This window comes from Balaenoptera musculus, chromosome 2 (genome assembly GCF_009873245.2).
Source record: "Balaenoptera musculus isolate JJ_BM4_2016_0621 chromosome 2, mBalMus1.pri.v3, whole genome shotgun sequence".
In the NCBI taxonomy this organism is placed as follows: domain Eukaryota; kingdom Metazoa; phylum Chordata; class Mammalia; order Artiodactyla; family Balaenopteridae; genus Balaenoptera; species Balaenoptera musculus.
The window spans coordinates 138331796-138354219 of NC_045786.1; the positions used below are offsets into that span (position 1 = coordinate 138331796).

The following is a 22424-nucleotide window of genomic DNA, read 5'->3' on the forward strand; positions in this document are numbered from 1 at the left end:
ATATTTTTTTAACCCAATACTTTGATTTACCAATTCAATAAAAGTGCTTTTGAAATAACACATTTCTAAGCCCCACTGTTACTAACTAAAATTATTGTAATAATAGCTATCATTTGTTGAGTGCCTACTGAATGCCAGGCTCCATGCTTAGCATTTTACATATACGATTTCACTGAATCATAGCATATTTGTTTTAATTTTTCTTCAAACTCTGGAATGTTGGACTCTTGATTCAATAGGCAGAAACTCAATTGATTGGCTCAGTATTTTAGGAGACCGTCTACTGCATAAATTGGCAGGGCACACTTGCATGTTGTTGGACACACCTTTCTACTTGAATCAGGACAATGGTCAGAAAGATCACATTGGTCCAGGGAGCAATTAGTCAACATGTATTTGTTAGTTTCTTGGTTTGGCAGGAAACAAGACCAGAATGAGATAAGGAGCTCAGGTCTTTACAGGGTGTGACTGGACTCTTGGACAAAGAGGAACAGAGCTGTTTTCCTGGCCAGCTATTTTCATCCCAGGCTTACACATGTGCTCCCAATGTTGTAAAAAATATTGTAGCAAAATATTGTTAACAGCCTAACAAGGAATGTTTAGTTGTAAACCAATCTCCTTATATCTTTAGTGGTAACATTGTTAATAAAACAGAAGCAAGTAGTAACATGGTCTTACACTGCCTCGGATTAATTAATATTATACCTGCCTCTTCAGCTAAAGATACTTTGTGTTGTTCTTAAATTCACTTACCATTGGGCCATTCATTTAACATTTTCTTCTATTACCATTATGTTGATAAATACATGATACTATTGTCAATACTCTCCCCTTCTGTGCCCATGGCAGAGACTCAGTTTCTAATCAACTTGTATTCTTTCTTGCAAAACCTAGATGCAGCCCCATAATCCTTCTCAACATGGCACCCAAGTACCAGACTAGAATTTGCTCCCAGTATAAAATCCATTGCCTTTCTTATTCAGGCACTCTGGATGCAAAAGACAAGGAACTCACAGTCTAGTGTGGGATGCAGGGATGTAAACAGCAACTGTAGTTCAGAGAGGAGTTGCTGCCTAACTTAAAGAGTGTTGACTCTAATTCCTTTAGTGGCATGAGGATGTCCAACTCACGTGAATGCCTCAGGCCACGTTTTCTGCCTTGCTCAGTACAATGTGCCAGCATATATTGAATGTCTGCTTCAGTAGTTCTCACCATGTGCCACAGCATGCTTGTGTACCCAGTCACAGATGTGCTTTCAGTTTGATCAATTTGCAAAACGTATGCTTCGCACAATTGGAGCTGGCAAAGTCTCTCAGGTGAGCTGTTGAGCTGGATGGATCTTTTGCTATAAATACAGAGGCCTGATGTAAATAATAGCTAAGAGACATAACATGACATCATACTATGTTACTGTACTATGTCTGTGTTTTGGTGTATGGGAGAATGTGGGCACAGCTGGGTTCATGGCAGCCCTTACTCTGCCCGTCGGAGATGTAAGTGTATGAGCCATCCCTTCACATGCCTAGTGTTGTATTCCAAAAGAACCAGGTGTGTCTCTGTTTGGCTTAGCATTACATTTTATTTTCATTTTCAGTGCTCCTGCCTTTAGTCTAATTTGTGAATTTAAAAGTAGGTATTAATTTAATATCCAAATTGGCATGGCTAGGAGACACCACAGGTAATTAAGAGGCTCTAATTGTGGACATCTGAAAACATTAGAGACACTTTATTCTGGACTCTTTTAAGTGCACTAGATACAATATGGAACAACAGTCCTTTCACTTTGAGGACTTATAGCCTAGACGCCTGGAATGGAACAATAATTAAGAAATTATTCATAACATCTTCTCCAGAGACTGTTGCCATGATGATTTTGGCATTTACTATAAAAGAAGCAACCCACATAAAATAGAAACAAATAGAATGAATAGAACAGAGAAGGAAAATAGCACACAATGCTTTGTAGACAGCTTCACGAATCCTGAAGACCAACTCCTCCCCAAAGTTGATTTGCATGTATTATATCAGGCAAAATGGTGCTATGGAAAGACATCCCAGGACCAGAAGGATATTCTTGCTTTATAGACCATTGTTGTGACCCAAGCCATTAATTATAGATAATGTAAACCTAGCTAGTCCAAGAAGAGAAGTGATACTATCAGAAGGATTATCTTGGAATACAAGGAAGAACAGTAGATTGGGAGTGTGCTGTTTTGTGAAGAGTTGAGCTATTGACCATCAAGATAATGTGCTTTTTAAAAAAAGTTTATTTATTTTACTTATTTTTTTGGCTGCGTTGGGTCTTCATTGCTGCACGTGGGCTTTCTCTAGTTGCGGTGAGTGGGGGCTACTCTTCGTTGCGGTGCGCAGGCTTCTCATTGAGATGGCCTCTCTTGTTGAGGAGCACAGGCTCTAGGCACGCAGGCTTCAGTAGTTGCAGCATGAGGGCTCAGTAGTTGTGGCTCGCAGGGTCAGTAGTTGTCGCTCCGCAGCATGTGGGATCTTCCTGGGATCGAACCCTGTCCCCTGCATTAGCAGGCGGATTCTTAACCACTGCGCCACCAGGGAAGTCCCTAATGTGCTTTTTAAACAACTTACTGGAATCATCCTGCTAAGGAGGTACAGCTTTTTGAAATAATTGTCTCAAATTGTGGCTACAATTTTCAGCTAGTTTTTTTCCATGAATGTATGTTAACTGAATGCTTTATCAGACCTCTTAATCTCTGGTCCTTACCATTTAGTTTGGGTCATAAGCACCAAATTTAAGTAATCCAGGCAAGATTCTCGAGCCATACAACACATATGAACTTGGACTTATAAAAAATTAAATTTGATTGTGATACAAACTCAATAGAGAAATACTTTAAAGTCACTGTTTCTTCATGTGATTATAGTGAGTTGACACAATACCTTTCATTTAGGACCTCGAGTGCCTCCGTAATACTGTAATAGCAGCACAGGAGGTAAGTGGGAGTCAGTTGACATCATCCTGAGCCCAAAGGCACTGAGTAATTTGCTGGAAAATCGAACTGGCACTTGCAGTTTGGATTCCCGAGGATCTAGTTTCCACTGAGTTTCAGACCTGAAAGTTGTATATCGTGTTGTAAGATTGAGGCTGTTCTCCACTCCCCAGAGTCCAGGGGGCAGGAGGGACCCTGCATTCTGCATTATTAACAAGCGCCTCCCCTTCCCTCCAGGTGACACTGAGGTCTGGACCACGCTGTAGGAAATACTGATCCAGATCTTAAAGGCCATCTAATTCAAATTTCTCATTTTACAAAGGGTTCACAAACGTTTACTGACTTGATCAAGGTCTGGTAGCTAATTCGCAGATCTCCTTTCTTACCCCCACTTCCAAGACCCCGGAGTCCAAGAATGTTAGAGGAGTTTCTCGCTGAAATCGGCCCAAAAAGCTTATTTGAGGGAGTTTGTGACATGCCCCCCCATCCCCGGTGGTTAACCTGCATTCTGAATTAGCATCTCCCTCAGACCATCTCTGATGTTCCAGAACAGGAAAGAAAGTTGCCAGCCCTGGGCTGCGGCAGGGCCTGCGGGGGGAGGCGGCTGCTCCGCCTCCAGCACTCGCGGGCGGGCTCGACACAGGCCGCCGAGCGGCGAGCGCGGGACTCGGCGGCTGGCGGCGGGCGGGGAAGGCGCGGGGCGTGGTTTGCAGCTTTCCGAGCGCAGAGGAGCGGAGCGCGCTCTGCTGCGCCCCCGAGCCTTCCGCTGGACCAAAAAGGCGAGTGGGAGACCGAGCAAAAGGCGCGATCGAAGGAGCAAGGCGAGTGGGGCGCCGACCCGGGCTGGCTCCAGCTCGCGCCCTCGCCCCTTGCTGGGCCGGCAGCAGGGGAGCGCGGCGGCAGGGCCCCTGCACCCCGGTGCGCCCCGGAGAGAGCGGTCTGTGGCAAGGGAAGGAGAGCGGGAGGGAGGGGAAGGGGCGGGGGCGAAGGAGGGCAAGGTCCCCGAGCCGGGGGAGAGGGCGGCGGGAGACGGGACCCGGCCCACTGCGGGGGTCCGAGCCCGGCCACGGGAAACTTTGCCCGGGTGGGAAGAGCGGGGTGCGTGGAGGGCGCCGCAAACTTGTCAGCGGGCGGGGCGCTTCGGGGATTGGAGCGAGCGCCAGCGAGTGGCGTTTGTCTCTCCGGCTTCTTTGTGTCACCTCCGGTCCCTAGCCCGCCGGTCCGCCCGCCTGGGAAAGGGGCTGCGCCGGGGGCGCGGCCCCCATCCACCCGTCGCCCGCCTCGGGCCCAGGCCCGGGCGCTGGCGGTCCGCTGATTGTTTTCGTTCCTCGCGTCACGCCTGGGCGGGAAAGATTTTGAACGCCGCGTGAGCTAGAACGCGGAGAGCCGCGGCGCGGAGATTGCCAGACCGTGGGCGGCGCGAGGCTAGCCCCGGGTCTCCGAGGACCTGCGGGCGGGGCTCACCGGGCTGGAGAGCGCGCGGGGCCCTGGGGGCCCCGGCACGGTAGGAACCGCGGCGGCCGAGCGCCTCCTCGGCGGGAGCCGCTTGGACGGCTAGGATTATAATTCCATTTCGATTGCTTGGGGTCTTTGTTGTCTGAAATTGAGGGTCTGACGGTAGCACCTTCTCCTTTTTGGGTTGTTTTTCTTCTGTTAAAAAAGAGCGAGGGGAGACTTATGTGGAATCTGCTGCTCCAAACAACATTAGCCAACTTATTTGATGGAGGTTGAGCAGTCCTGTGTAACCTTTGCCTTTGTGGACGCCTGTTATTTCCGAAAGTTATTATTTTCTCCTCCCCTAGTGGAAGGGAGCGTCTGAGCCAGATGCTAGCAGGCACGATGGTGTACATGCACCAGCAAGTCAGAGTCAAACCCAGGAGGTTTTTTCTAGCCGCTCAACACTTTTGCATCGCTTTTTTTTTTTTTTTAAAGTTTGTTTGATTTCAAACAACTTTCATCTGCTTTCCTAAAAGTTTCCAGAGCTCCGAAGAACTCCTTGTAGATATTACGTGGTTGTGCTAGGATAAGTCCGACCACTTTTAGGGTTGGGGTTACAGTTAAGCCCCGGAACCATACCTGGCCCGCTCACCATTCGGGTGCCCGCCCTTGAGCCATTGTAAACATCATCGGGTTGAGTGTTCACCTTTTATGAGATGGAATATTTGGTGTGTTTTTATATTTTAATGCACCACTCCTTCTTTAGTTACCTTCCCTTTCTGGAAAACTCTCTTGAGACTCCCCCGGGCTCTTCCTGAGATAATTACTGAGTGGCCTTAGCTGTGCCATCACGCCCCCCACCCCCGCAAGAACCCGAGGGAGAAGAGAACAGGTGCAATCCTCATTAAGTTTTTTCGTGGTGAAAACTCTGGAGATGTCTAAGTAAGTAAAAAGTGAAAATTCTTAGTTCTTTGTCCATATGTTTGAGTTAATGAGCTTTATTTGAAGCCAACAAAAGTCAAAATCAAATCAGTTTGGTCAGCTCAACCTTGTACATTAAGATTGTTTTTAAAAAAAATCTTATAAGTTTACCCAGTTAGAAATTTACAAGCATTTCAGTGCATTAGTGCTAATTGTGTTTGCAGGATATTGCAGTATGTTTAGAGAACTGAGTCACAATGGGATTTTTCTAGGTTATGCCCTCAATAGCATAACTGAGAGTTTAATGTAAAGCTCAAAACTGGAATCAGTCACGTCTTGATAAGTAAGGGAAAGTGTGAAAAGCAATTGATTCATTTGTCATTACCCGTATGTTTTAAATATAGATTTTCAATAATTTTACAAAATTATTTTTTCATTTACTCAGATGAGCTCTTAACATATGCCAGCCACTGTGCTGGACTCTGGAGTTCCAAATAATAATAATAACTATTTATGGAATACTTATTTTGTACCAGTAAATGCTTCACATAGGTTACCTCATTCATCTAATAAAAATTTATTGAATGCTTACAATGTATTGTGCTAGGTGCTGGAGTTATAATAATGCACAGGACAGCTGTGGTTCCCGCCTTTATCTTAGCAAGTCGGGAAGATAGGCAGAACATAAAAGACATTACTAAACTAATCATAGTTTTAAAATGTAAATCAGATCACACCACTCGTCCTGCAGTGCAGTGTGTTGTAGGGTAGGAGGTGAGGAGAGGAGAGAGGCGTGGAAGATCAGCAGAGGAGATAGCATTGTCAGGAAAGAGCTTGATAGCGTGTGGATTGATTGGACCTGAGAGTAGGTCTTGTTGCTGAGCTCTGTCAGCTGCAGGGAGAGAACTAAATGATGAGAGAGTGGTAATCAGGTGACAGATCATGCAGGGCCTCTTAGGCCAAAGTTTGGATACATTCACATTGAATCCTCATATATACCCTATTGGCCCTATTTTATAGTTTATAAAACTGAAGTAACTTTCTGAGTCTGCACAGTAGGTGAATGGCACAGCTTCCTAGGATAGGAAGCCAGGCTCTCAGTCTCCACTTATATTTAACCACTATGCCAGCATCAAAAGACATAGTCCGTATCCTGATAGACCTGTTTGTCTAGTGAAGACAAGCCATTGCAATACACACATGGTGGTGCTAGAAAAGATGTGTTCTAGGGGCTGTGGGAGGAGGAAAGCACCTAATTCTGCCTAGGAATGGGGCAGGCCAAATTGGGAAAAATGAAAATATTTTTCCTTTTTTTCAGAATTATGAAATGTTTCAGCTTAGCTATAATTCAGAAATAATCTTAATGTTAAATGCAATAGCCCATTCTTCAGGGCTTCACTGTGTGTTCTCTCTTTTTTTTTTTCTTACTTTCATACTTACCAATTACCTGAGTCATGTGTCCCCTTTCCTACTTTTACAAAATAAAAGATTGTGTCTGGAATACTGTAAAATCACTTGTATTTAAAGCCTGTAATTCTTTGTGAAATTGCAGGTTAAGTTCTTTTTTGATTGTTTTTATCTTAAGCTGTCTAGCCTTTCTCGTTTTGTGTGATAATTTTATAAACAGCTTAATTGAATGTAATTGACATACAGTAAGCCGCGTATTTTAGAGTGTTAAATTTGATGAGTTTTTGACTTATGTATAGATCTGTGAATCCATCTTTCCCTCTGGTCCCTCCCTACACCCTGCATCCTTCTTTCCCAAGTAACCAGTGGTAGCTCTGACCCTATGGATTATTTCGTATTTTCAGAATTTTATATGACTGGTATCACATAGTATGTTCTCTTTTTTTGTCTGGTTTCTTTCACTCAACATAATTATTTTGAGATTCATCTATGTTGTTGTGTGTACCAGCAGTTGATTCCTTTTTATTGCCGAGTGGTGTTCTATTGTATGGGTATACCCAAGTTCATTTATCCATTCACCTATTGATAGACGTTTGGTTTTTTCCAGTTTTTGGCTGTTAAAAATAAAGCTGCTGTGAACATTATGTTCAGTCTTTGTATGGACACCTACTTTCTAGGAGCAGAATGGCTAGATCATATGGTAGGTGTATGTTTAACTTCTAAAGAAACTCCCATACTTTCCCAAAGTGGTTATATCATTTTACATTCCCAGATTAGTGCATGAGGGTTCCAGTTGCTCTGCATCCTTGTCAACACTTGGTATGGTTAAACTTTCATAGCCATTCTGTTAGATGTGTAGTGGTATCTCATTGTGGTTTTAATTTGCATTTCCCTGATGACCAATGATGTGCTTATTTACCATCCATATAATATCTTTTTTTGTTGTTGAAGTTTCTCTTTGCATTTTTTGCTCATTTTTAATTGGGTTAGTTACTTCCTTATTGAGTTTTGAGAGTTTTTTATATATTCTGGATACAAGTCCTTTATCAGATACATGATTTGCAAATATTTACTTTCAGTCTATTGCTCGTCTTACATTCTCTTAACAGATCTTTGAAGAAGTTTTAAATTTTACTAAAGTCCAATATATCAATTTATTCTTTTATGGATTATACTTTTGGTGTTATACCTAATAAATCTTTGCCTAACTCAAGGTCACAAAGATTTTTTTCCTTAGAGTTATAAAACTCATAGGAAAACTCTATAAAAGAATGTAAAACCATGAAGTCTTTCGTTTTACATTTAGGTCCATCTACTTTGAGTTAATTTTTGTTTATGGAGCTGGAGTATGGGTTGAAGTTTACCCTACTGCCACCAGGAACACTTAACATGTTTTGGAGATGAGATAATGTCTGGAGACAATGTGGTGGGGTGGGGTGGGTGGGTATTTGCTATTGGCATCTAGTGGGTCAAGGCCAGGGATGCTGCTAAAGATGCTGCAATGAACAGGAGAGATCCTCTCAACAAAGAATCATTCAGCCGAAATGTCAGTAGTGTCAAGGTTGAGAAACCCTAGGCTAGAGGTTTATCAATTTTATTGACCTCGATGAATCAGCTCTTGGTTTCATTTATATTTTCTGTCTTCTGTTTAATTGATTTTTACTCTGATCCTTATTATTATTTCCTTTCTTCACTTACTTTGAGTTTAATTTTACTCTTCTTATTCAAGTCACTGCGACCTTTTTCCTTTTCTGATATAAGTGTTTAGTTCTTTAAATTTCCTCAGTACAGTACTGCTTTAGGGAATTCTCACAAATTTAAATAGGGTGTGATTTCATTTTTATTCAGTTCAAAATGCTTAAAAATTTTTCTTTGGATTTATTGTTTGACCTTGAGTTACTTAGGAGTTTATTACTTAGTTTCCAGACATTTGTGGATTTTCCAGGCATCTTTCTGTTATTTCTAAATTTAGTTTTCTTATTGTCTAAGAGCATAACTTATATGGCTCAAATTCTTTTATATTTACTGAGAGTTATTTTAAAGCCCAGAATATCATTAATTTTGGTAAATGTTTTGTGTGTGCTTGAAAAGACTGTGTATTCTAATTATACAATGTCAAGGGAACATACCATCAACATGACATCACTGTTCATGTTAACCTTGATTACCTGGCTGAGGTAGTGTTTGTCAGGTTTCCCTCCTATAAAGTTACTCTTTTCTCCCTGTTCTGTCCTTTGCTTTTTTAGATGGAAGTCACTATGTGTAGCCCACATTTAAGGAGTAGAGAGTTATCCTTCTTCTCCTTGAAAGATATTGCTTTTTTTACCCCACGTGACAATCTCTGACTTTTAATTCTGGTATTTAGGCCATTTATATTTAAAATGATTATTGATTATGGTTCACTTTAAATGTATAATCTTGCTATTTGTTTTCTGTTTTTCTCATCTGTTCTTTGTTTCCTTTTTTCTCTTTTTCTGTCTTTGATTGGATTAATTGAATTTTGGTCATTATAGTTTATATCCTTTTTTTTTGCTTATTAGAACTCATTCTTTTTTAAATTTTTAAATTTTTATTTTTTTTAACATCTTTATTGGAGTATAATTGCTTAACAATGGTGTGTTAGTTTCTGCTGTATAACAAAGTGAATCAGCTATATGTATACATATATCCCCATATCTCCTCCCTCTTGCGTCTCCCTCCCACCCTCCCTATCCCACTCCTCTAGGTGGTCACAAAGCACCGAGGTGATCTCCCTGTGCTATGCAGCTGCTTCCCACTAACTATCTATTTTACATTTGGTAGTATATATAAGTCCATGCCACTCTCTCTTTTTTTTTTTTTTTTTTAAATTTGGCTGCACCCCGTGGCTTCTGGGATCTTAGTTCCCTGACCAGGGTTTGAATCCATGCCCTGGGCAGTGAAACCACTGGACTGCCAGGGAATTCCCTACCTGTCATTCTTTATTTTGTTATTTTAGTGTTTGCTTTAGGGTTTATAGTATACATCTTTAACTTATCACAGTTTAACTTCAAGTGTTATATTATACCACTTCAATGAAAACCTTGTAATAGTATATTTCCCATGTCTCTCTGCTTTGTGCTATCGTCATACATTTTACTTTTTGTCTGTTATAGACCCTACACTACATTATTATTTTTTGTTTGAGCAGTCAATTATTTTTTTAAGGGATCTAAATAACAAGAAAAAAATCATATATTGACCCATGGTTACACAGGTTATATTCTTTGCTTTACTATTATTAAATGAAAATAAAGAAATCATACATATTGAGGTTATTGGATTCATATTTATGAGTATATTCTAACTTGTAATTTTAGAATAAACATTAAAGAGGTAGTGAAATTTGGAAATCAGAGCATAGTTCATTTTCTTAAACTAAATCCACTGAATTGTCATTGAGCTGATCATTGCTGTAATAGAAGGATACTTCAGGATACTGTGGTGTATTACAAGATTCAGAACACCTGGACTTGGAGAACTCTCCAGACAGGCACTGATGAGTGTGCTGTACTTCTTTTCTTTCCTTTGGGCAGCATTAGGAAAAGGGAAATGGCTAGGCAGAAAGAGTCTGTCCTCCCATGCTGACATTTTCCAGACCCTGAGAAACTCTGATAGATGAGTTTGAAAGCACTTCTTTCTTTCAGTGGTGTATGAGATGAAGAGCACTTGGTTATAGCTCCTCAGGTCAGAGTAACACATTTGACAAAGTGAGCCTCAAGCTTCTGCTTGTCAGTGTCCATGTTTGACTGAAAACTCCAATCTGAGATGCAGTTCTAGAACTCGTCAAAATTTGCTATCTACTTGTTGCTTTGGTTCCAGCTGACTTTTAGTTTTCCTTTATCAGTGAGTAGCTCCTTTCCATCTGGGTATGTAAATGTGCTCCTATTCTGAATGTTAATACGTTGACAAACACTCAGCTATAAATGAGTGAGAAAACTTAACTCATCCAACAAATTAATTTACTTTGTAAATATTTATTCAATCTGGGCTCTGGCACATTGATGAAAATTTATGTCCCTTGCCCTTCAAAAGCTAACTGTCTCATAAGAGAAAGGCCCACAAGTAGAGAAGCATGCGTTCCAATGTGGTAATTGGTGGAATGGATATATGAACTGGGCAATGGGAGTAAGCCTCGAGCAGTGGTTCTCAAAGTGTGGTCCAGGAACCAGTAGCATCAAACCTACTCGTTCAGAAACCTACAGGGTGGGGCCCAGCAATCTGTGTTTACCAAGTCTTCCAAGTGATTCTGATGCACGCTCAAGATTGTGAACCAGTGGCATAGAGGATTAGATAATGTCTGAGATTTTTTCCCCCAGGTCCTAATTTCTACAAATATGGTTTAGAAATGTGATATTTACCCCATTGTATTGTACTTTAAGAACTGTTTTAGCATGAATGAATTGGTATGTAAAACGTTAATGCTATGCGGGTAAAACAGGAATTCAAAATGGTAAAGATATGCCTGACACTGGGACAAAAGTAAATTAGATTTAAAAAAACTTTATTATGAAAAATTTTAAGTACATATTCAAAAGCAGAGATAATAGTGAAATGAACTCCTATGTAAACATTACCCAGTATCAATAGCTATCAAGTCCTGCCAATTTGGTTTTACCTATACCCTCACCTATCCCCCCTGTGCTGGGTTATTTTGAAGTAAATTCCACATATCATATCATTTCATCAATAAATAATTAGATTTTAAATTATTTGAGCTATTAAGTTGCTAGAGATGAATTTGAAACCGAATCACATATAGCCTAGCCATTTCACGTTTCCATGTTAAATTATAGATAAAGTTTGTCTGGAGTTCATTTACACAAAAGATGAGTAAAACAAAACAGTTGTGTGGGCAGGTGTATATATATTCCTATTAGTATAAAATCCATTACAAATAAATATACTGGTTACAACAGTGAAAATATTTTATGTACCCTCATCATCATTATAGCAATATATACATTATATTTATAAATAGTATTCCAGGATAGTAAGAAAAATATATCCATATGCTGCCAAAATTGAAATACTGTGCTTGAAGGGGAAACTTTAATTTGAAAGGCAAATTTTTAGGAAGGATGGTATTATAAAAAGGTTTTACAGATTTCTAGGCAAATTTTTAATATATTTAAATTAAAATTTCTCATTACTCATTTTGGCAGTTATGTTGCTTCATTTGGAAAGATAAAGGTAGTCAACATTTAGGGATGAACAATACATCTTAAACAATAAATCCACTTATCTTAATCTATGTGCTACACACAGTCTTATCAAGGTTAGAGCTCAGGCTATAAGACAGTTCATGTTCGGAGAAAGGGGACAGAATTAACTTTCACAGACTTTTCACAAACACATAGAAAACTACCTGTTTTCTCCCACTGTGGCTTTGGAGTACAAGTTGTGATATCCTGAGGAAAAGCTGATAGTAATACGACTGAGCTCTTCGTGTTTGGCTGCTTTTGAATGATACATTAATTAATGGGTCGTACCGTAGGAGTTAGCTAATTTTCATTTAAAAAATGCTAATTACTCAGAAGTAATTTTTATCTGAAGTGTAAGTTGCAACAAAATAAATAAAGCTGTTCAAGATTGTTCCCCATGCCCCCCAAATAAATTTTTAAAAACCCTACAACTCAAATGCACCTGAGCTATTAGTACTAAGGTAGGTTATAGTCAACGTTTGATGGGGTTGTTTGATAGAATAATGCATGCTAGAGCTTTTAGTTCAAAATTTTGAGCTAGTGATTCAGAAAGAAAAAAATAAAGAATTAACTATAAATTCTGTTTATAAAGCAGTTAAAGGTGTGTCTTATTTTTCGTGCTAGTATGTTTACAAAGAAAATAGGTGACTAGCAGTCTCTTGTTTGACTATCTTTTGTAGTTACTCATTTGATGACACTGAGTAAAAATTTTTCCTCTGTTAATGGGACTTTGTTTAAAAGAAAGTATGTTACCTTTGTAGTCTCGGCGCTTTTTTCATTTTAGGAAACTCCAACTCAGTTGTGTAATAATTAATTTTATAAACAGTGTTTAGTCCAGAACTGATTATATTTCCTTCTGAGCCAGATGAAAAGAAACTCCCAAATGTTTATAATCACAGGTTGATGATTTGGTTCCAAGACTCTGTTGGTGATGGTTTCTGAGACTCGGAAGGTAAGCTTGCTTCTTTCATCAATCATCATGTTGTCTCGCATGTGTTTTCTTAGCAACAGCTGCTGATTTCAGGTTTGAGCTAGGAAAGTATGTTTTGAAATGATCCAGCATATTCTTTCAGGTTATATACGCCTGTTAAACCTTACAGGCTTACTGTTAATGTTGTATGTTCCACCATGAAGGAATGATTTCATTCTCTTCCTGTCCCTGCCTTCCAAATCATTTTTCTTCTGTTTTTTTTGTTTTGTTTTGTTTTGTTTTCTTTTTAAGGGGGTTGAGGGTGGGTGTAATAAAAGAGAAAAATAAAGGAACCTGGAAGACTGTGGACATGCTCATTTATGACTCTGGACCAGAGCAGAACCAAAAATGGCCTCCATGTGCTAATAGGATAAAATATAATTTACTGGGGTCTTGATCTTGAGTTATACTCTCAGGTGCATAAGTACTAAAGGACAAGTGGATTTTAGAAATGTCTGTGGTATAGTGTAATGGTTAGGATTGTAACTTCTGAAGTCAGATGGACCCTGGTTCAAATCCTGGCTTTGCCATATACTAGCTGTGTCACTTTGGGCAAATTACAAACCTCTCTGAGTAGAGCTTCCTCAACTGTAAAACATAAGCCAAAATATGACTTATAGGAGTGTTATGAATATTACTGAGACAATACATGTAACGGATAGTACAGTACCTGTAATCGAACATTGTAGAACACATAGTAATAAGTGCTAGTTATTACATTCAATTCAAGGGTGCAGTGAACAAGGGGCTAAGTGACAGGTGTTAGAGGGCAATCAGCAATGAATCAGACATGGCTCCCCTTCTGCAGGAACTGGGGGAAGGTAACCTTGTAAACAAATCACTCTAATATGATCCAGAATGAAAGAAGTGCCACCTGAGGTGCTAGCAAAGTGCTGTGGTAATTAATGCCACCTTTGGGGAAGTTAGGGCTAGTTTTGTAGAGAACATTTGACATTTGAGCTGGGCGTATAGCTGGGTCTAGAGTGTAGAATAGGACTTTCATGGGTGGAGAATGGAGGAGAGTAGATTGAGGGCTGAAGAATAACACTGAAGCACAGGGCTCATGGCAGGTTGTAGTGGGAGGGGTCTGGATAGATGCTTTGTGGTTAGATCTTGGGACGTTTTTTTCATGGAAGTGTTTGGAGCATATTCTTCTTCTCAGTGGGAACACGCAGCGTGTGCTTGGTGTGAGCTCTATTTCATAATAACATTCTGAAAGATGTAGTGGAGAGGCAGGGAGTCCAATTACAAGGATGTTTTCAGAAATCCAGGTAAGTGATGAAGAAATTCAGAGAACAGAGTCAGAGGGGATTAAAATGAGATGGAAGGGACAGAATTCTAAATTAGGTGCTGAAAAGAATATTGGTGCCATTACTTGCGAGAGAGATACCACAGGGAGAAAGTGTGGGAGAAAACTGATGGTCTGGTGATGGGGTGGGCTAATGGGTCTTTTTTTTTAATCGAACTATAGTTGATTTACAGTGTCATCTTAGTTTCAGGGGTACAGCACAGTGATTCAGTTTTTTAAATATACACACACACACACATATACATACATACATGTATATATTCCTTTCCAGATTCTTTTCCCTTATAGGCTATTACAAAATATTGAGTATAGTTTCCTGTGCTATACAGTAGGTCCTTGTTGGTTATCTATTTTATATATAGTAGTGTGTATATGTTAATCCCAACATTCTAGTATATCCGTCCCCCCCTTCCCCTTTGGTAACCGTAAGTTTGTTTTCTATGTCTGTGAGTCTCTTTCTGTTTTATAAATAAGTTCATTTGTATTTATTTATTTATTTTTTAGATTCCACATATAAGTGATATCATACGATATTTGTCTTTCTCTGTCTGGCTTACTTCACTTAGTATGATAATCTCTAGGTCCATCCATGTTGCTGCAAATGACATTATTTCATTCTTTTTATGAGTAATATTCCATTATATATAATATATATATTATATATTATATGTATATACACCGCATCTTCTTTATCCATTCTGTCCTTATTTGTCTCTTGTAACAGTCTTTGTTTTAAAGTCTGCTAATGGGTCTTTTGAGCTCAAAGATTAGTGGACATCTAGCTGGCAGTTGGAAATTTAGTTCTGAAAGAAGGAAGCTAACATTTATTATGCACCTACTATGTCTCAGGTTTTATGCTAAGCATCTTCACAAATCATTATTGGAAACAAATAGTATTTTTATTGATGAAGAAATAGAAGCTGAGAAGAGGCCTGATATTATTTAAATATCTACCCTAATTTCAAAGCATTTCTCACTGTTACTGTTCTCTTCAAGCTCTTGGGAGCAAGAGGAGAGCTGGGGCTAGGAAGAAAGAGTGAGTGGGTACTGAAGGCAGTGGGCTGCCCTCTGTGGCACTTTTCATCATTTCTTCATTCAGGCTCTCATTACATATTCTTTACCACAAGGAGAGAATCGCCTTCTAATTGGGTGGTTAGTATTTGTTACCTGAAGAATGTTGAGGGAGTTTCATAATGAACCTTATTTCTCAAGTTCTGATATTCCTTTCCTTTTAGAACTACTTGAAGGTTGAAGTACTCCAAGATTTTTTTTTTCTCTTGCTTCTGATGAAATGGAAAAGTTTGGCTACGAGTGGGTTTTAACTTTATAAAATGAGCCTTGTTTTAGTTGGATTGGAGAGGACGAGCAGGACAGAGAGAATGATGCTCTTTTCCTTAATGTTATCCCCTTCGAAATGTGTAATCCTGAGGTCAAGCTCATGAATGCAGATGAAAATTAAGTCTGGGAAGACTTTGAGCATGTCTTAAAAACTTTTTTTTTTAATTACAAAAATCCAACTACACACATTACAACACACAGATATTAAAAAGCAAAGGCCTGTCCTCATATTATTTCCACTTTCCATTTCTGTCTCTGTCCCTAGAGATAATCACTGTGGACAATTCTATGTTTATCCCATTTGAATGTTTACGAACATTTGGAACCTTGGCAGTAATTGGGCAAAATAGCTAGTTTTTAAGCTTTTTCCTTTTCAAACAGATACTTGGTTTTAGGGTTTATTATTGAAGTTTCATAAATACAGGTTCTTCTTTTAGACTGTGTTCTGAGAGCCCTATAAACATCAAATGTAACTTATGTTAAATGCTGTTGGATCACCTTTCAAATCAGTGACATACCTAGGATTAGGATTTAGAGACCTTGAGCTTCTCATTTGTTGCTAAACCAGTTCTGTTAGTTAATTTATTACACAAGCTTGCCAGTTAACTGCAACAGTGGACAAAAAACAGGTTTCATCTTATTATTTATTTATTTTAAAGAGAAGAAAGGACAGAATGTGAGTTTAAACTAACATAGGCCCATTTTAGTAACTATATTAATCTGTTAATTACTTCATATGTTGAAGTGTTCAGACAATATGTGTTCTGGTAAATTTCTCTATAGAATCGTGGAATAAGTTAGTCAATTCAATATAGCTTGCCTGTTAGGAACTTTAAGGACATGGAGTTCAGAGCCTGCACACTGTGTTCAAGCAGGAGTTGCCAGTAACTTGCTGTGTGGTCTCAGGGAAGTTACTCAACTTCCCTGTTTCCCTAAATGGGGTGAATAGTGTCTGTCTTGTGAAGATTAAAGGGATGGTGCATGTAAAATATTCGGCACAAATTACAAACTAAATAAATATTAACTATACTTATTACTGTTTTATAATTATTATCAAATAGAGGACCTACAATTTTGTTCATCCATGTAAGCAGAATTTACCTGCTTCTTACTCTCAAGCTATAACAAAGGAGACATCACTATATTTCACTTTTATTGCACTGTAGATGTCAGAAGGAATGTGCAAATATTGAGGTATGCTTTTTAAGCAGATACAGATCTCAGTACCCCGCTTAGTCAGCTTCTTAACTAAATAAGTTGGAGGAGCTTCAACCAAAGGACCACACAGAGATTTTCTTTTGTCTTTGTGGTCCTACTTCTCAAGATTCTTCATGGGTTCCAGTTTTGGTTCTACTGAGGAAAATATTATAAAATGCATAAGACATTTTCTCTAGAGTGTTCAAATTTTTCACCAATGGGGAGAGAACTACTTAGGTATATTCCTTTTTGAGGATGTTTTATATTATATGAGTTTTGGGGGCTGGGGATGGGTCAGAGATCTTTTCATGGGGAAGGCTTTGAGAGAAGGAAAAAATATTTCTTAGAAATCTCAAAACTGTAATCTGAAATTCCGTGGAAAGAAAACTTGAGTTTTGTAATCTGAGTTACTGGAGTTAAGGGGTCAGAAGGATTATTTATGTTTTAGGAAGTTTTTCTTCACAGGGAGGTATATAACTTCTAAATATTTTAATGACCTAGAAGATATACTGAAGAAAAAGTAACCTTAGAAGTGGGCAGATACAGGATTTTTTTTTTTAAGCCAGACAAGTTTCTAATGGAGTCTCTGTGCATGTTACAAGTAACAACAAAGATAATTTTGTATACACAGAAGTACATTCTGTTTTTTCCCTGAGATGATGTGACCTCTTATCAGGTCGTAAATTGTTCCCACAGAACTGGGAACTGTATCTTTAGGATAAACTAAGAAACAAATAATTCTGGTTGTTTCTCTTCAGGTGAGAAACTTCTGCCATGTTTAGAAATGAGATGGAAACTAGCTTGCAAACTCGGTAGCAAGTCACAAGGGAAGCCTGGGAGAAGGGATGATTTCACAGTTTGAGGTTCTACTACTTCAGAGCTCAAATCCCTTTTTCAGACACCCTGTATTTCCATAGTTGCTTGATTCAACATCTTTAAAACAAATGAATACCTGTTGAAGAGTGGCACTGCTGGCTGGCACCCTAGAGAAAACAGCTTCCAAACCACACAACAGTTAATTTTTCAGCTGTTTTTTTCTCATCTACTTTCCCATTAACCAGTCAGAATGCTAAGATTTCAAGGTGAGGTAAGACTGGGTGTCTAGTATTTAGTTAGAACTCCCCACTTACCAATGCAGTAATGGATGGTTCCTTGGAAGTAAAGAGTTAAAGAGAAACAGAAACTCAAAAAGGACTGAAAGGAGCTCTAATTTGGGGAAGATTTGAATTACAAAAAATTTCCCTAGAACAGTTTCCTTAAAATTATGGTATGAAAACCCTAATCTAAAGTAATTAGAAGAAATGTCATTTACTTTTTAAGTCATAGCACTTTCTAAACCAACTTCTCTGTACCACAATCTGTGAGCTACATGTTAAAATCTACAGTGATTTACTGAGTGATCTAAGGATTTGCTAGTTTATTTGCTTTGTGTGCCGTACAAATCTTGGTGAACTAGTCAAAGTTGGATTGTAGGGAATAGAGGGGAACTCTTCTCTAAAACGAGTCCGGAGGGTGTGAGAGAAATAATGGAGAGATCGTAAGTTGAGTAAGAGCAGTATCTTACTCAACTTATCTAAGATACCAAAGATGAATTCAAATTCTGGGTTTGTCCCAGGCAGTTTTATGTCCTTGAATAACACTAATGTTAACGATCTCAGTTTCCACACCTCAGGAGTATCATGATTATATAAAACAACCTATAAGCACAACTAAATACAAAGTATGTTTTGTCTTGGGTCATTTAAACTGTCCCCGCCCCTTTACCGATATCCTTTGGTCTGCTCTCCTAAACACAGCCAGCCAGCTCTCAAAGGTCTGCCATCATCACAAAGGATGACAAAGGAGAGAGTGTGGTGGGATTAAAGGCCATTCCTGGGATGACTTTAAAATGTGCGTGTGCTATCCATAGTGAGTCAGTAAGTCTTGTCTCATGTATGATTTGTACACTTGTACAGTGAGAGAAGTGATGGGTCGTTATTAGAGTCCAGAGAGTTCAACACCCATCATGTTGAATTTAATTCAGAATTTTAGAGCTGAATGATACCTGAATCCTCATATTTCACAGATGACAAACCAAGATTCAGGGATGGCAAGGTACAGTTGGTAATTGGCAGAACAAGGAGTAAAAATGCTACCTCCAGATTCCTGGCTCAAAGCTCCTGCTGTCATAGATGTGTGTGTGTGTGTGTGTGTGTGTGTGTGTAAAGTATTACGCATTATTTAAAACCTATGAAAAGGCATAAATCAGCATGCCCTTAAGTCCTTACATGCTTTGGCATGATACTTAAGAAACAAATTGTTCCTAACATGGTCGTGACCCCTTCTTCCACAGAGGTAGCAGCTGTCCTGAATTTGGTGTTTATCATTCTCATGCATTTCTTTACAGTTTTGTTGCATATGAATGTTAATGGTGATTTTCAAAGTATTTAGCAACCTGGTAGTGTGTGGGCACTGCCACTCATAATGGATGCTGGCAACAGATCCAGCCATGCCAAGGTATATTAGCCGAATATCAGACCCATCGTGGACCCCCCCCTCAGCAATATTTTTAAGAGTGTACATAGTTAGTACCATCCTGTATGCATTCTTCTACAAATTGCTTTTTTCCTTCAGCTTTATATTTGTGAGATGCATTCATACTGACATGTATAACTCTCATTATTCATTTTCAGTGTTTAATATTCTAATGTATGAATATGTCACAGCTTATTTATCTATTCACTTATTTTTGGGTAATTAGGGTTTTTTTTTTTTAATGCCCTCTCACCTGTTCAGGTGTTTTGCTTATTTTCTTGTTAGGTTGTTTGTCTTTTCCTTATTGATTTGTGAGTATATTATTTTTGAGTTTTTTTTGGAAACTAGTATTTAATACTCATTAACATCTGTACTTATATAAGCCACATAAAACCTATCATAGCTTTGTCTTTCCATAGCTGTTCACATTTGGAAAGGGTCTTTCAGTATCCCTGAATCAGGTTCATGTCAAGTACACCAGTGACCTCACCTGTGACTGTAGACATGGACATGTTCCATTATTTAGAATGGGTTTGACATAGTCTTAACATTCTTGATTGTGAAGATGGACTTAATTTCCCTATATTTACATGGTCCTGTAGGTGAAAGGGTTGACCTCATTGTAACTCTAAAGTGTGGGAGGAAAGCCTTTATGGGAAATTATAAAGTTCTTTTTTTCTTTATTAAATCAAAAGCAGGAAAATGGGTGGTGCCCTTGCCTCCTTAGTGAACCCCAAATGGGCCACAGCATATAAAGGAAACTATAAAGTGAATGGAAGGACTGAGGCCATTGCTCAGGAAGTTCTTCCAGGAACTTTCACTATTTAAACTCTCTGGGTTGTTAGATAACCAACAAGGACCTACTGTATAGCACAGGGAACTCTGCTTAATACTCTGTAGTAACTTAAATGGGAAAAGAATTTGAAAAAGAATAGATACGTGTATATGTATAACTGAATCACTTTGCTGTACACCTGAAACTAACACAACATTGTTACTCAACTCCAATATAAAATAAAAATTAAAAAAAATGAACTATCTGGGTGGTTCATGATTTTGGTTCCCTCCCCTTTTTTCCCCCCAGTGCGCAGGAACTTGACAGAGGTACATGTTAGGCTGTTTGTTCTTTTGTTGGCTACTTGTATCTGCTTTCTAGAAGGTTATTGTTTTCAAGGATCTTAAACACCAGGATTAGGACAGTTAAACCTTCCGCAGGCTTGAAGTGTAATCTTCCTATTGGTTTTGCTTTCCTGGCTTCTTTGCTTCCTTCCCTCTCTTCCTTGTTTCTTTCTACTTACAAATTACTGCATTTGTTAGATAGCCATCCTTCAGAGCATCCAATGTTTTGTTCATTTAAATTTTTTTAACCTTTTTGTCGTACAAAAGGACAAAAACATTTAAAAATACTTTTAGTACTGGAGGTTGCCTTTTCCTGGAGCATTGCTTCCGCCTCCCCCCCCACCCCCCCACCAATCCCCCAGCAACCCCGCCCCTGCCCTCCCCCTCTCCACTGCCTCACTCCCACCCTCCTGGCTCTGTAGGTCTCTTTTGTTGTTGGGAGCTAACAAAGTACTGTAATTTGCTGGATATTGTGGATGGAGGATAGGCCAAGGGCTCCCGGGAAGAATTTCTGTAACCTGCCTGCTCTCCCTTCTCTTAAAAATTGCTGATTAACTAGTCTCTTCTGTCCTGGGAACAGCCAGAACTTTAAGAGTGTTGTTCAAAGGAAACATTTTTATTTTTAGAGGCATAAAGAGATAAAACTATGGACTTTAAGTGTGTAATCCCAAAGCGAAAACAAAAATCTTGCTGAAAAAATTAGCAATATATTAAACATTTTGAAAATAAGCTGCATTTCTATTTTAGCTTTCTGTATTTTTAGTCGAAATGAATATTACCACAGGTGTTCTGAAATTCTCCTTTTCTTTGCATGTTTTGCCATATAAAATTCATTTAATGATGTAGAAGATTAAAAAACGTCAAAGGGGAAAAGTATTTAAAGAAATTTTGTTGTGCAGAGGACATGCAGTTAAAACTAGCAGACAAGCAGAGTTCTCAGAGATGGTGTCATGCAAATTAATTTTAACTTCATCATCACATGAATAAAGAGAACCCTTTCAGTCTTTGATTTTTAAATAATCCTGATTTCATTTTTTGGGGGTTAGTTTTCACTTTATGAGTCCTAGTTTCTAGTAATAATGTAGCATGTGATGTAAATAAAAGTGGAAGATGGGACTAGCAGCGCTGACTTTCCCACAGGATCTTTGTGAGCAGAACCCCAAATCCTTTACAGATTCAAAGGTCTATTTAAAGGTTCACAATAACAATGACAACATTTTAGGGCTGTCTTCCAACCCTATCACTTCCTTCTTCTACGGGGAAGCTGAGCTTGGGGTGGAGGAGGTGCACTGGTGTTACTGGACCGGTTCACTCAAGCTGTCGCCTGCTTTTTGGAATCACAGACCTTGATGGGATGTTGCACAATGGGACTAGTGAAGTGAAAGTCCTTTGATTGATTTAGACTAACAGAATAGAAAAAAGCATTGGGTGAGTTAAGAAATACTCATTAATAGTGCCCAGAACGTGGAGGGGAAAAAAACCTCACTTTTTTTTTTTTTTTTTTTTTTAAATTGAAGTATAGTTGATTTACAGTGTCATGTTAGTTTCAGGTGTACAGCACAGTGATTCAGATATATATTCTTTTCCCTTATAGGTTATTATAAAATATTGAATATAGTTCCCTGTGCTATACAGTAAGTCCTTGTTGGTTATCTATTTTATATATAGTAGTGTGTATATGTTAATCCCAACCTCCTGATTTATCCCTCCCCCCCTTCCCCTTTGGTAACCATAAGTTTGTTTTCTATGTCTGAACTTCGCATCTTAAAAAATAACAAATAAAACTTTCAAGATGTAAATATTTACAGTACATTTTTTTCCCCTGTTTTTTGGCATGAATCTTTAGGCAGGTGTATTTGAGGGACTAGGGCTAACAGTGTGTCACCATGGTGACGCTTGGCTGCTGGGGTGGAAGAGCTGGCTGATGCCCTCTCCAGGGTCCCGAAGCCCCCAGACCATGCCAGAAACCTCAGGATGGAAGAGGATCTCTGGCCAAAGTGCCTGTTGCAAGGGGTGTATCTTAGAAGATC

At 39.0% G+C, this 22424-nt stretch overlaps 1 protein-coding gene across 7 annotated transcripts in view; it reads left to right on the top strand.

Moving 5' to 3' along the window:
* Window positions 1-3645: 3645 nt before the first annotated feature.
* The window catches only part of SYNE2 (spectrin repeat containing nuclear envelope protein 2), a 313385-nt gene continuing 294606 nt past the window's right edge, over window positions 3646-22424 (top strand). For 6 of the 7 annotated variants that reach the window (XM_036839615.1, XM_036839636.1, XM_036839653.1 and 3 more), the window contains exon 1: window positions 3646-3739. The gene's annotated coding sequence lies outside the window, so the exon portion shown is untranslated. Of the gene's footprint in view, window positions 3879-22424 lie in introns of all 7 variants that reach the window. The other variant, XM_036839626.1, reaches the window with a different exon arrangement.